Source organism: Chiloscyllium punctatum, chromosome 37 (genome assembly GCF_047496795.1).
Source record: "Chiloscyllium punctatum isolate Juve2018m chromosome 37, sChiPun1.3, whole genome shotgun sequence".
In the NCBI taxonomy this organism is placed as follows: Eukaryota; Metazoa; Chordata; class Chondrichthyes; order Orectolobiformes; family Hemiscylliidae; genus Chiloscyllium; species Chiloscyllium punctatum.
In genome coordinates, this window is record NC_092775.1 from 53,677,110 (window position 1) to 53,689,420 (window position 12,311).

The window sequence follows — 12,311 nt, forward strand, 5'->3', positions numbered from 1 at the left end:
GGGAACAAAGGTTGGATAGGTTAACTCATGGAGTTTAGGAAAATGAGAGGTGATCTTATTGAAATGTGTGATCCTGAGGAGCTTGACAGGGTGGATGCTTGGGAGAGGATGTTTCCTTTATAGAATGGACTAAGATTGAGGATCACAGTTTAAAAGTCAGGGATTGGCCAAATAAGAGTGAGATGAGGGGAACTCTTTCTTTTAGGTCTTCCACTTCCCTGGAAAGTGGGGGTGGTGCTGGGTGTCTTTGACATTTTTAAAGCAAAGGATTTGACATAACGGAGATTTGATATAAGGGAGATTTGAGCACACACTGTCAGCTACGATCTTATTGAATGAAACAGCAGGTACAAGTGGGAAGAATGGACTGTTCCTGCTTCTAATTTATATCTCTGTAACTCCCACTCCCATTTCCAATAGATGCGATGTTAGGCAGTCAGGTGGCAGTTTGGGATCCTGATGTGGGAAACCCAAACTGAGCAGGGCAATTTAAACTCAATGCTGAGTTCAAACAGATTCTATTTCACTGGGCATTATTGTGCTGTGTGGAGCAATAAATCTTTAGAGAGGTCACTAATGTGCTTGAAGAGTGGATAAGGTCTGTGGATTATTTCAATGGCCCACCCTTAAAAAGAATTTTTTTAAAGGAACTGTTTGTGTCTGTCTGAATAACAATATTTTTTCAATAGCTGTTTGTTAACATAACCCTTCATGATATTATTATGGTATTATTAATCCTTGGCAGATTTCCACAATGTATTATTGCCAAAGTGGTATTGTAAATTCTTACTTTTATTGACAGTTCAGAGATCACGATAGGATTAGATGACGAGCTTTAAGTACCAATTTTTTTTGTTGTTATGAGGGATTAGTTATTTGAGATTTAAATGTATCAAATGGGATTTTCAAATGGTGTGCACATTTATTGTGGAAAAACTGATAATAGATATTTAGATCTTTATCCTATTTCATCTCAAAATGCTTCCTGAGGTCTACCCATGTTGCGGCAATGGCCCTATTAACCCAAGCCTCAATTAATCCAGCGACCCAGGTTTGAATCCAACCACAGCAGATGCTGGAATTTGGATTCAATTAAGAGTCTGGAATTAATATGACCATGAAGCCAGTGTCAGTTGTCAGGGAAAAAAAGAAGCACCTGGTTCACTAATTTTTTTTAGGGAAGGAAATTGTCATCCTTACCCAGTCTGGCCTATGTGATTTCACAGCAATGCAGTTAACTCTAATCTGCCCTCTGGGCAATTAAGGATGGGCAATAAATGCTGGGATAGCCACATTGAATAAATGAAAAAAAAACAGTAAGTGAGTTGTCATGGAGGATGTAAGGGCAAAGGGTGGTAGCGGATGGAGACTTGAGTTGGCATTAGTGGGCATCAAGAGAAATGTGCACCTTCCTGAAATTAAAGTCATGCCATCTGAAGCACCTTTTCATTAGGCAGGTGTGCGAGGCCAGGATATTTTCCACCTTGTGCTACGTCCCAGTGGTTGTAAGGGAAAAAAAAATCATCTGTTTCAATAATGTCCTTTTGAGAAGGACATGTGTCATCCTTACTCAGTCTGGTGTACACATGATTGGCTGTGAACTGTTCTCTGAAATTCCTTAGCAAGCAACAATTCAAGGGTCATTAGCAGTGGGCATCAAATGGCCAGTGATACCCACATTCCATGAATGAATGAAGAGAATGCTCATAATGCTCATATTCTCCCAACAGAACCTCTTTCCCAGTCCTAATCATTGGTACCTACATGGACAATGTACACTGAATTGACACTCCTCCCCAACCCCAACCCCAACCTCAACATTGAACAAAGAACAGCACAGAAACAGGTCCTTTGGCCCATCATGTCTGTGCTGGCCATAGTATCATTCTAAATTAATTCCATCTGCCTGTGCATGCTCGCTATCCCTCTATTCGCTGCCTGTTCATGTTCTAAATTCCTCCTAAACATTGCTTTTGTATCTGCTTCTACCACCTCCCCTGGCAGCAGGTTCCATGCCCCTACCACTCTGTGTGAAAAAGTTGCCTTGTACTTCTCCTTTAAAAAAAAACTTTCCCTCTCTCACCTTAAACCTATACCCCTTTCATATTTGGCATTTCCACCCTTACAAACTATCCACCCAATTCATACCTCAAATTCTTTACACTTTATAGGTCACCCTCAACCTCCAGTGCTCTAACAAGAACAATCCAAGTTTGTTTAACCTTTCCTTGTGGCTAAATGCACTCTGATCCACCAGCACCCTCGTAAATGTCACTCCAAACCCTCCACATCCTTCCTATTGGGTGGTAACCAGAACTTCGTACAATACTCCAAATTATTGTGGCCTAACTAAAGTTTTGTACAGCAGCAATACGATTTTCCAACTTTTATACACAATTCCCCAACTGATGAAGTCAAGCACGCTGTTCACCTCCTTTAATACCTTATCCATATGTGTTGCCACTTTCAGGGAGCTACGCACTTGCATCACAAGATCCCTCTGTATAGCAATGCTCCGAAGGGTCCAGCCATTTATTACATACTTTCCATTTGCATTTGACTTCCAAAAATGCGTCAACTCACACTTGTCCAGGTTAAATTCCATCTGCTATTTCTCCAACAACTTTTGAACAGGTCTATATCCTGCTTTATCCTTTGACAATCTTCCCCACTTTCCACAACTCCACTATTTGTTTTCATTTGCAAACTTACTAATCAGTCTATCTACATTTTAAACCAAATCATTTCTATATTTTACAAACAGAACTGATCATTGTAGAACATCACCTGTCACACACATCCAGTCAGGAAAAGATCCCTCCCCAATTACCTGCTCGCTCTCACCCCTCCCCAATTACATCCTGAATCTCACCCTCTCCCCAATTACCTGCTGACTCTCACCCTTCCCCAATTACATCCTGAATCTCACCTCTCCCCAATTACTTCCTGACTCTCATTCCTCCCCAATTATCTGCTGACTCCCTCCCCTCCCCAATTACCTGCTCGCTCTCACCCCTCCCCAATTACGTCCTGAATCTCACCCCTCCCCAATTACCTGCTGACTCCTTCCCCTGCACAATTACATCCTGACTCTCAACTCTCCCCAATTACCAGCTCTCTCTCACCCACTCCCCAATTACCTGCTGACTCACACCCCTCCCCAATTACCTGCTGACTCACACCCCTCCCCAATTACCTGCTGACTCACACCCCTCCCCAATTACCTGCTGACTCACACCCCCTCCCCAATTACCAGCTCTCTCACCCCCTCCCCAATTACCTGCTGACTCACAGCCCCTCCCCAATTACCTGCTGACTCACAGCCCCACCCAAATTACCTGCTGACTCACAGCCCCACCCAAATTACCTGCTGACTCACAGCCCCTCCCCAATTACCCCCTGACTCTAACCACTCCCCAATTACCTTCTCTCTCTCACCCCTCCCTAATTACCAGCACTCTCTCACCCCTCCCCAATTACCTGCTGACTCACACCCCTCCCCAATTACCGGCTGACTCACACCCCCTCCCCAATTACCAGCTCTCTCACCCCCTCCCCAATTACCTGCTGACTCACAGCCCTCCCCAATTACCTGCTGACTCACAGCCCCTCCCCAATTACCTGCTGACTCACAGCCCCTCCCCAATTACCTTCTCTCTCTCACCCCTCCCCAATTACCTTCTCTCTCTCACCCCCTCCCCAATTACCTGCTGACTCACACCCCTCCCCAATTACCTGCTGACTCACACCCCCTCCCCAATTACCAGCTCTCTCACCCCCTCCCCAATTACCTCCTAACTCACAGCCCTCCCCAATTACCTGCTGACTCACAGCCCCTCCCCAATTACCTGCTGACTCACAGCCCCTCCCCAATTACCTGCTGACTCACAGCCCCTCCCCAATTACCCCCTGACTCTCACCCCCTCCCCAATTACCCCCTGACTCTCACCCCTTCCCAATTACCTTCTCTCTCTCACCCCTCCCTAATTACCAGCTCTCTCTCACCCCTCCCCAATTACCTGCTGACTCACACGCCTCCCCAATTACCTGCTGACTCACACCCCCTCCCCAATTACCTGCTGCCTCACACCCCCTCCCCAATTACCCCTTGACTCTCACCCCTTCCCAATTCCCCCTGACTCTCACCCCTCCCCAATTACCTGCTCTCTCTCACCCCTCCCCAATTACCTGCTCTCTCATTCCTCCCCAATTCCCTGCTCTCTCTCACCCCTCCCCAATTACCCCCTGACTCTCACCCCTTCCCAATTACCTCCTGACTCTCACCCCTTCCCAATTACCTCCTGACTCTAACCCCTCCCCAATTACCTTCTCTCTCTCACCCCCTCCCCAATTACCTGCTGACTCACACCCCCTCCCCAATTACCTCCTGACTCTAACCCCTCCCCAATTACCTGCTCTCTCTCACCCCTACCCAATTACCTGCTCTCTCTCACCCCTCCCAAATTACCTGCTCTCTCATCCCTCCCCAATTCCCTGCTCTCTCTCACCCCTCCCCAATTACCCCCTGACTCTCACCCCTTCCCAATTACCTCCTGACTCTCACCCCTCCCCAATTACCTGCTCTCTCTCACCCCTACCCAATTACCTGCTCTCTCTCACCCCTCCCAAATTACCTGCTCTCTCATTCCTCCCCAATTCCCTGCTCTCTCTCACCCCTCCCCAATTACCCCCTGACTCTCACCCCTCCCCAATTACCTTCTCTCTCTCACCCCCTCCCCAATTACCTGCTGACTCACACCCCCTCCCCAATTATCTGCTCTCTCTCACCCCTTCCCAATTATCTGCTCTCTCTCACCCCTTCCCAATTACCTGCTATCTCATTCCTCCCCAATTCCCTGCTCTCTCTCACCCCTCCCCAATTACCCCCTGACTCTCACCCCTTCCCAATTACCTCCTGACTCTAACCCCTCCCCAATTACCTTCTCTCTCTCACCTCTCCCCAAGTACCAGCTCTCTCTCACCCCTCCCCAATTACCTGCTGACTCTCACCCCTCCCCAATTACCTGCTGACTCTCACCCCTCCCCAATTACCTGCTGACTCTCACCCCTCCCCAATTACCTGCTCTCTCTCACCCCTCCCCAATTACCTGCTGACTCTCACCCCTCCCCAATTACCTGCTGACTCTCACCCCTCCCCAATTACCTGCTGACTCTCACCCCTTCCCAATTACCTGCTCTCTCTCACCCCTCCCTAATTACCAGCTCTCTCTCACCCCCTCCCCAATTACCTGCTGACACACACCCCCTCCCCAATTACCTGCTGACTCACACCCCCTCCCCAACTACCCTCTGACTCTCACCCCTTCCCAATTACCTGCTGACTCTAACCCCTCCCCAATTACCAGCTCTCTCTCAGCCCCTCCCCAATTACCCCATGACTCTCACCCCTCCCCAATTACCCCCTGACTCTCACCCCTCCCCAATTACCTTCTCTCTCTCACCCCTCCCCAATTACCAGCTCTCTCTCACCCCTCCCCAATTACCCCCTGACTCTCACCCCTCCCCAATTACCCCCTGACTCTCACCCCTCCCCAATTACCCCCTGACTCTCACCCCTCCCCAATTACCTGCTCTCTCTCACCCCTCCCCAATTACCTGCTCTCTCTCACCCCTCCCCAATTACCCGCTGACTCTCACCCCTTCCCAATTACCTTCTCTCTCTCACCCCTCCCCAATTACCTGCTCTCTCTCACCCCTCCCCAATTACCTGCTCTCTCTCACCCCTCCCCAATTACCTCCTGACTCTCACCCCTTCCCAATTACCTCCTGACTCTAACCCCTCCCCAATTACCTTCTCTCTCTCACCCCCTCCCCAATTACCTGCTGACTCACACCCCCTCCCCAATTACCTCCTGACTCTAACCCCTCCCCAATTACCTGCTCTCTCTCACCCCTACCCAATTACCTGCTCTCTCTCACCCCTCCCAAATTACCTGCTCTCTCATCCCTCCCCAATTCCCTGCTCACTCTCACCCCTTCCCAATTACCCCCTGACTCTCACCCCTTCCCAATTACCCCCTGACTCTCACCCCTTCCCAATTACCTTCTCTCTCTCACCCCTCCCCAATTACCTGCTCTCTCTCACCCGTCCCCAATTACCTGCTCTCTCTCACCCGTCCCCAATTACCTGCTCTCTCTCACCCCTCCCCAATTACCTGCTGATTCTCACCCCTCCCCAATTACCTGCTGACTCTCACCCCTCCCCAATTACCTGCTGACTCTCACCCCTCCCCAATTACCTGCTCTCTCTCACCCCTCCCCAATTACCTGCTGACTCTCACCCCTCCCCAATTACCTGCTCTCTCTCACCCCTCCCCAATTACCTGCTCTCTCTCACCCCTCCCCAATTACCTGCTCTCTCTCACCCCTCCCCAATTACCTGCTCTCTCACACTCCTCCCCAATTACCTGCTCTCTCACACTCCTCCCCAATTACCTGCTCTCTCACCTCTCCCCAATTACCTGCTCTCTGTCACCCCTCCCCAATTACCTCCTGACTCTCACCCCTTCCCAATTACCTCCTGACTCTCACCCCTCCCCAATTACCTTCTCTCTCTCTCACCCCAACCCAATTACCTGCTCTCTCTCACCCGTCCCCAATTACCTGCTCTCTCTCACCCCTCCCCAATTACCTCCTGATTCTCACCCCTCCCCACTTACCTGCTGACTCTCACCCCTCCCCAATTACCTGCTCTCTCTCACCCCTCCCCAATTACCTGCTGACTCTCACCCCTCCCCAATTACCTGCTGACTCTCACCCCTCCCCAATTACCTGCTCTCTCTCACCCCTCCCCAATTACCTGCTGACTCTCACCCCTCCCCAATTACCTGCTCTCTCTCACCCCTCCCCAATTACCTGCTGACTCTCACCCCTCCCCAATTACCTGCTCTCTCTCACCCCTCCCCAATTACCTGCTCTCTCTCACCCCTCCCCAATTACCTGCTGACTCTCACCCCTCCCCAATTACCTGCTCTCTCTCACCCCTCCCCAATTACCTGCTCTCTCTCACCCCTCCCCAATTACCTGCTGACTCTTATGACCAAGCCAATTTTGATCCAAGTTGCCAACTCAGTATGGATCCCATGCGACTTAATCTTCTGGACCAAGCTCTCAAGTGAGACCTTGGCAAGTACATTAGAAAAGTCCATGTAGGCACTACTGCCACTTGTGCTGACTGACTTGGGGCAGCTCAGTGGTTAGCACTGCAGCCTCACAATGCCAGGGACCCAGGTTCAATCCCTGCCTCGGGCGAATGTCTGTGTAGAGTTTGCACATTCTCCCTGTGTCTGTGTGGGTTTCCTCCGGGTGCTCCGGTTTCCTCCCACAGTCCAAAGATATGCAGGTCAGGTGAATTGACCATGCTTAATTGCCCATAGTGTTAAGGGCATTAGTCAGGGGTAAATCTAAGGTAGAGGAATGGGTCTAGGTCGGTGTGACTTGTTGGACAGAAGGGCCTGTTTCCATACTGTTGGGAATCTAATCAAATTAGATAACAACATCTATTATCATACCCTTATCTTATCACTTCCTCAAAAACTCAATCAAATTTGTGAGACATGATCGCCACCCTTCAAAGCCTTGCTTTCCCTGATAAATCCATTCTTTTCCAAATGCAAGCAGAGGTGGATGCATACATAATGTGAGAACCAGGGGAATCTGTACTGGGATTTTTGACCAGGTTAAGATGACTGGCAGAGGCATGAACTTCCTTGAGTTGCAGATGTGGTTGCTGTGGCTCTTGCAGTTGTCTGTCTGTCAACTCCCACATGCTACAGCTGCAACACATTACCTGCATTGCTATCTATATTGTTTTATTACACAGATTTGAAGATTAGAAATCTAATTTGTGTTATCTCTAGTTTTAGCTTACCTAATTAACGCAATACTTGTATCCCCCAATACCTGTTAAAATTAATGGTTTAGTTTAGAAATATAAAATGTAAAACCTCATCAGTCAATCACCTATCTGAATACCTTTGAACATGTATAGCTGCTGGAAGTTGAGAAAGGTATTTAAAAAAAAAGCAAAAAGGCAATTTTACTAAACTCCCAACTTAACACTTGTTCCTGATTGTATTTAGTTGTCACTTTCACTGTGCTCCCGTGCTTCACTCTGTGCTCCCACTTTAGTCAAGAGCACAGAGTAGGAGGAGAGCAGCATGTTGTTCTGTATTCCTTTGCAGTCAGGAGTGTGATGCTGGAAAAACACAGCAGATCAGGCAGCATCCGGAAGGGCTCATTCCTGATGAATGGGTTAATTTCCAACTGTAGGTTCCCTCCAAGTCATGCAACATCTTGATTTAGAAATATATTGCTGAGGGAAGAATCCTTGAATTCCATCCTTGACGGGTATGGGCCAAATGCTGGCAAACGAGACTGGATTAATTTCAGACATCTGGTCGACATGGATGAATTGGACCGAAGGGTCTGTTTCCATGCTGTACAATTCTATAATGGCATTGCATGTGCACCTACAAAATATGGATTGTAGAAGGTTCAAGAAGGCAGCTTACTACTACCTTCTCAAGGGGAATTATAAATGTACAATAAACAATGACCCAGTAAGTAATGCCCAAATCCCATGAATAAATGATAAAAACAAATTGGACCAGAGAAATTCAGTTTCAAGGGGAAACTCAACCATGGACATATAAATGTTTTCTTTAAAGTGCAGAGAGTCGTTGTCAACAACTCATTGTTATTCACAATGACCGGGAATGTTTACGAATAAACTTGCCACGTGTCACTTCATGATGGCTATGTTAAAGGATGTCACTCAGGAAAGTAACATGTTCACATGATTTTGAGAATCAATAAGCATTTGGCAAACCTCAAACAGGTAGAAAGTAAGCACAGTCAAGATGAATGGAGCAAAGCACTGCCATTGTGATCTGTAAGGTTGATGAGCTTATGTCTTCAGTTGGGGGACTTTATTGTTCAATCTCTAATGGAACAGCGCAGTCCTCCAATGGGAAAAGTAAACTCACTTCATCCATTTTCACCACTTACTCTTTCAATATGTTAAAAGTCATACAACACCAGGTTACAATCCAACAGGTTTATTTCGGAGTACTAGCTTTCAGAGCACTGCTCCTTCCGCAGGTAGCTGGTGGGGCAGGATCATAGGACACAGAGTTTATAGCAAAAGATCAAAGTGATGTACAACTGATGTGAAGTATTGAACAAAACGAGATCGCTGTTAAGTCTTTAATGACATAGAATGGGGATGCAAGTTTCGAGTGATGAATATGTAAATCCCAGAACTTCATTCAAGTCACAGTACTGAGATAACCTGTTTTATAAGAGAAGGATTACATCTCTGCTCAGACAAAGCATTAAAGGTGTAGGGTTAGAGTCTGCCTGTATCCCAACCTTGAGTCCGATTGGTCCTACTTCTGACTGACTGCCTCCGAAAGCTAGTGTGCTTCCAATTAAACCTGTTGGACTATAACCTGGTGTTGTGTGATTTTTAACTTTGCCTACAGATTGTGTGCTTTTTGAACGAAAGGCTGTGTGTGTGTGTGTGTGTGTGTGTGTGTGTATAAGTGTGTGTGAATATGAGTGTGAGTGTGTGTCTGAGAGAGAGCGTGTGTATGAGAGATGGTCTCTGTGAGTGATTGTGTGTAAGAGTGTAAGTGTGCGTGTGTTAGAGTGTGTGTGTGTGTGTGTGTGTGTGTGTGTGTATGTAGGGTGTAGTGGGACATGAACCCAAGATCCTGGTTGAGGCCACCTTCATGGGTACTGAACTTGGCTATCAGCCTCTGCTCGGCGACTCTGAGTTATTGCTTATCCCGAAGTCTGCCTTGGAGGATGGTCACTCAAAGGTCCGAGGCTGAATACCTTTGACCGCTGAAGTGTTCCCTGGCTGGGAGGGAACACCCCTGTCTGGTGATTGTTGTGCAGTGTCCATTCATCCATCATTGTAGCCTCTGCTTGGTGTCACTAATGTACCATGCCTTGGGGCATCCTTGCCTGCAGCATATGAGATAAGGCAACATTGGCTGAAACATTGAGTACCTGTCGTGCACATCATGTCTTTTGTTATTATCAGTTAATCAAGGAGGGGAATGAAGAATGTCTGCATATGTCTCTTTCCAAACCATCCTCTTGTGCCTCTCTGCTTGGTCAGTGTTGGATATTGACACATTAACTACAAGAACAGAGTAATGGGAGAAGATGAGAGAAAATGCAACGGAACACATATTGGGCTAAATGTACTCATTAATGTTGGTATGAGATCTTACAAATTCCCCAGGCATTGATTTTCCAGTACTATATCGTGAAAGATAAATCCGGGTAAGTAATAACTGATCTGGTTACAGAAATTGTACTCAGCAGTTCTATAGCCAAACATTATGTCCCTGGAGTTTCACCTAATCTCACAATTACTTTAAGCATGTTCTAATTGCTATGGCAAAGATTTGAATGCATTGCAATACAGTAGTGAGCTAAAAAAGGCAACTACAGTACATAATTAACATATTAAAATAGTTAGCATGAAATCTACAATTGGTCAGAAATGAATGAAGGCAACCCTCTTAAATTCAGAGGGTCAGTGAATCCAAACATGCGGTCTATGTACATCACAAGAAACCTACTCAGTTAAATATTTTTCCTTTTATTCCCAGTCCTGATTTTCAAAGTAGCTGTGCTGTTTTCTCTCTGGCTCAGGTAACATTCCTAATTCCGAGTAATGAAACTTCAGCTACAGGGCTCGAGAAATGAAAGCTGGAGCTGAGGGAGTGCTACACTGTCAGAGTTTCAGTCTGACCAGAAAGGCTCAGACCCTACTTGCCTACTCAGGTATGGACAAAGCATCCTACAACAATAGTTTGAGTAAGAGCAGGGGAGTTAACACTGGTGTCCTGGATAATATTTATCCCTCAGTCATAGATTTATTAGTGCAAAAGGAGACCATTCAACCCATTATTTCTGCGCTGACTCTATTATCTAGAGCCAATCTCTTGCATCTCCCAAGCTCCCTGCATACTATTTCCATCAGATGCCTCAACTGAATCTGCCTCCATCTTATTTCCAGGCTCTACATTCCATACTTGAACTACTCGCTGTGTGAACAAGTCTTTTGCTTACATCACTCTTGCTTCATTTACACAACACTTTCAAAGTATGTCCTCTCATTGTTGTATCTCTTACAAACAGAAACAGCTTCACCTTATCTACTCTATCCAGCTGGCTCGTGATTTTGAAAACTTCATTCTGATCTTCTCTCAGTCTTATTCACTCCAAGACAACAACTTCAATATATCCTGATTGCTGATGTTTCTCCCTCTTGGAACTAATCCAGTGGATTGCTTCTGCAGTCTCTCCAATTGGCATCCTGGAAGCAAAGTGTTTGTGAGAACTTGCTTAGCACATATTGACTGTAGTGCTTCTTATTTTACAACAATGGTTATACTTTACAATGTACTTCACTGACAATAAACTGCTTTGATATGTTCAATGGTTATGAAGTTTGCTATTTAAATGCAAGTCTTTCTTTCTATGCACTTTGGGAATCTTTACCAAGGGGACAATCATATAGTCATAGAGTCAATGGGCCCTCCAAAGAGTATCCCACCCAGACAAATTCCCCTACTCTATTGCTCTACATTTCCCCTCATTATTGTGCCTAGCCTACATATCCCTGAACACTACGGGCAATTTAGCATGGCCAACCCACCTAACCTGTACATCTTTGGACTGTGGGAGAAAAGTGGAGCACCCGGAGGAAACCCACACAGACACAGGGAGAATGTCTGTGCGGAGTTTGCACAGTCGCCTGAGGCTGGAATTGAATCCGGGTCCCTGGCACTGTGAGGCAGCAGTGCAAACCACTAAGCCCTGGTAGTCGTTGAGATCTACGGCACAAAAAAATTGCCCTTTGGCCCATCGGGTACACGCCAGTCACAAACAATCATCTAAATACTCTCATCCCAGTTTTGCAGCACGTGGTCCATAGCCTTGCTTGCTGTGGCATTGTAAATGCACAGCTAAATGCTTCTTAAGTATTGAGAGTTTTTGCCTCTGCCATCTTTACAGGCAATGACTTCCAGATTTCCATCACTCTCTGGGTTAAAAAAAAACATTTTTTCTCACATCTCCTCTAAACCTCTGCCCTTACCTTTAAATCTATACCCCCGGTCATTGATCCCTTCATCAAAGGGAAAAGTTTATTCCTGTCTACCCTATCTATGCCCCTCATTATTTTATACACCTTAATCATACTCACCTCTCAGTCTCCTCTGCATGAAGAGAAACAACCCTAGTCTGTCCAACCTCTCTTCATAACA

General features: G+C 46.6%; 1 protein-coding gene across 1 annotated transcript in view; it reads left to right on the forward strand.

Annotated features, from left to right (window-relative positions):
* Positions 1 to 12,311, forward strand: part of LOC140462783 (piezo-type mechanosensitive ion channel component 2-like) — a 423,249-nt gene that overhangs the window by 109,333 nt on the left and 301,605 nt on the right. The window lies entirely within an intron of this gene.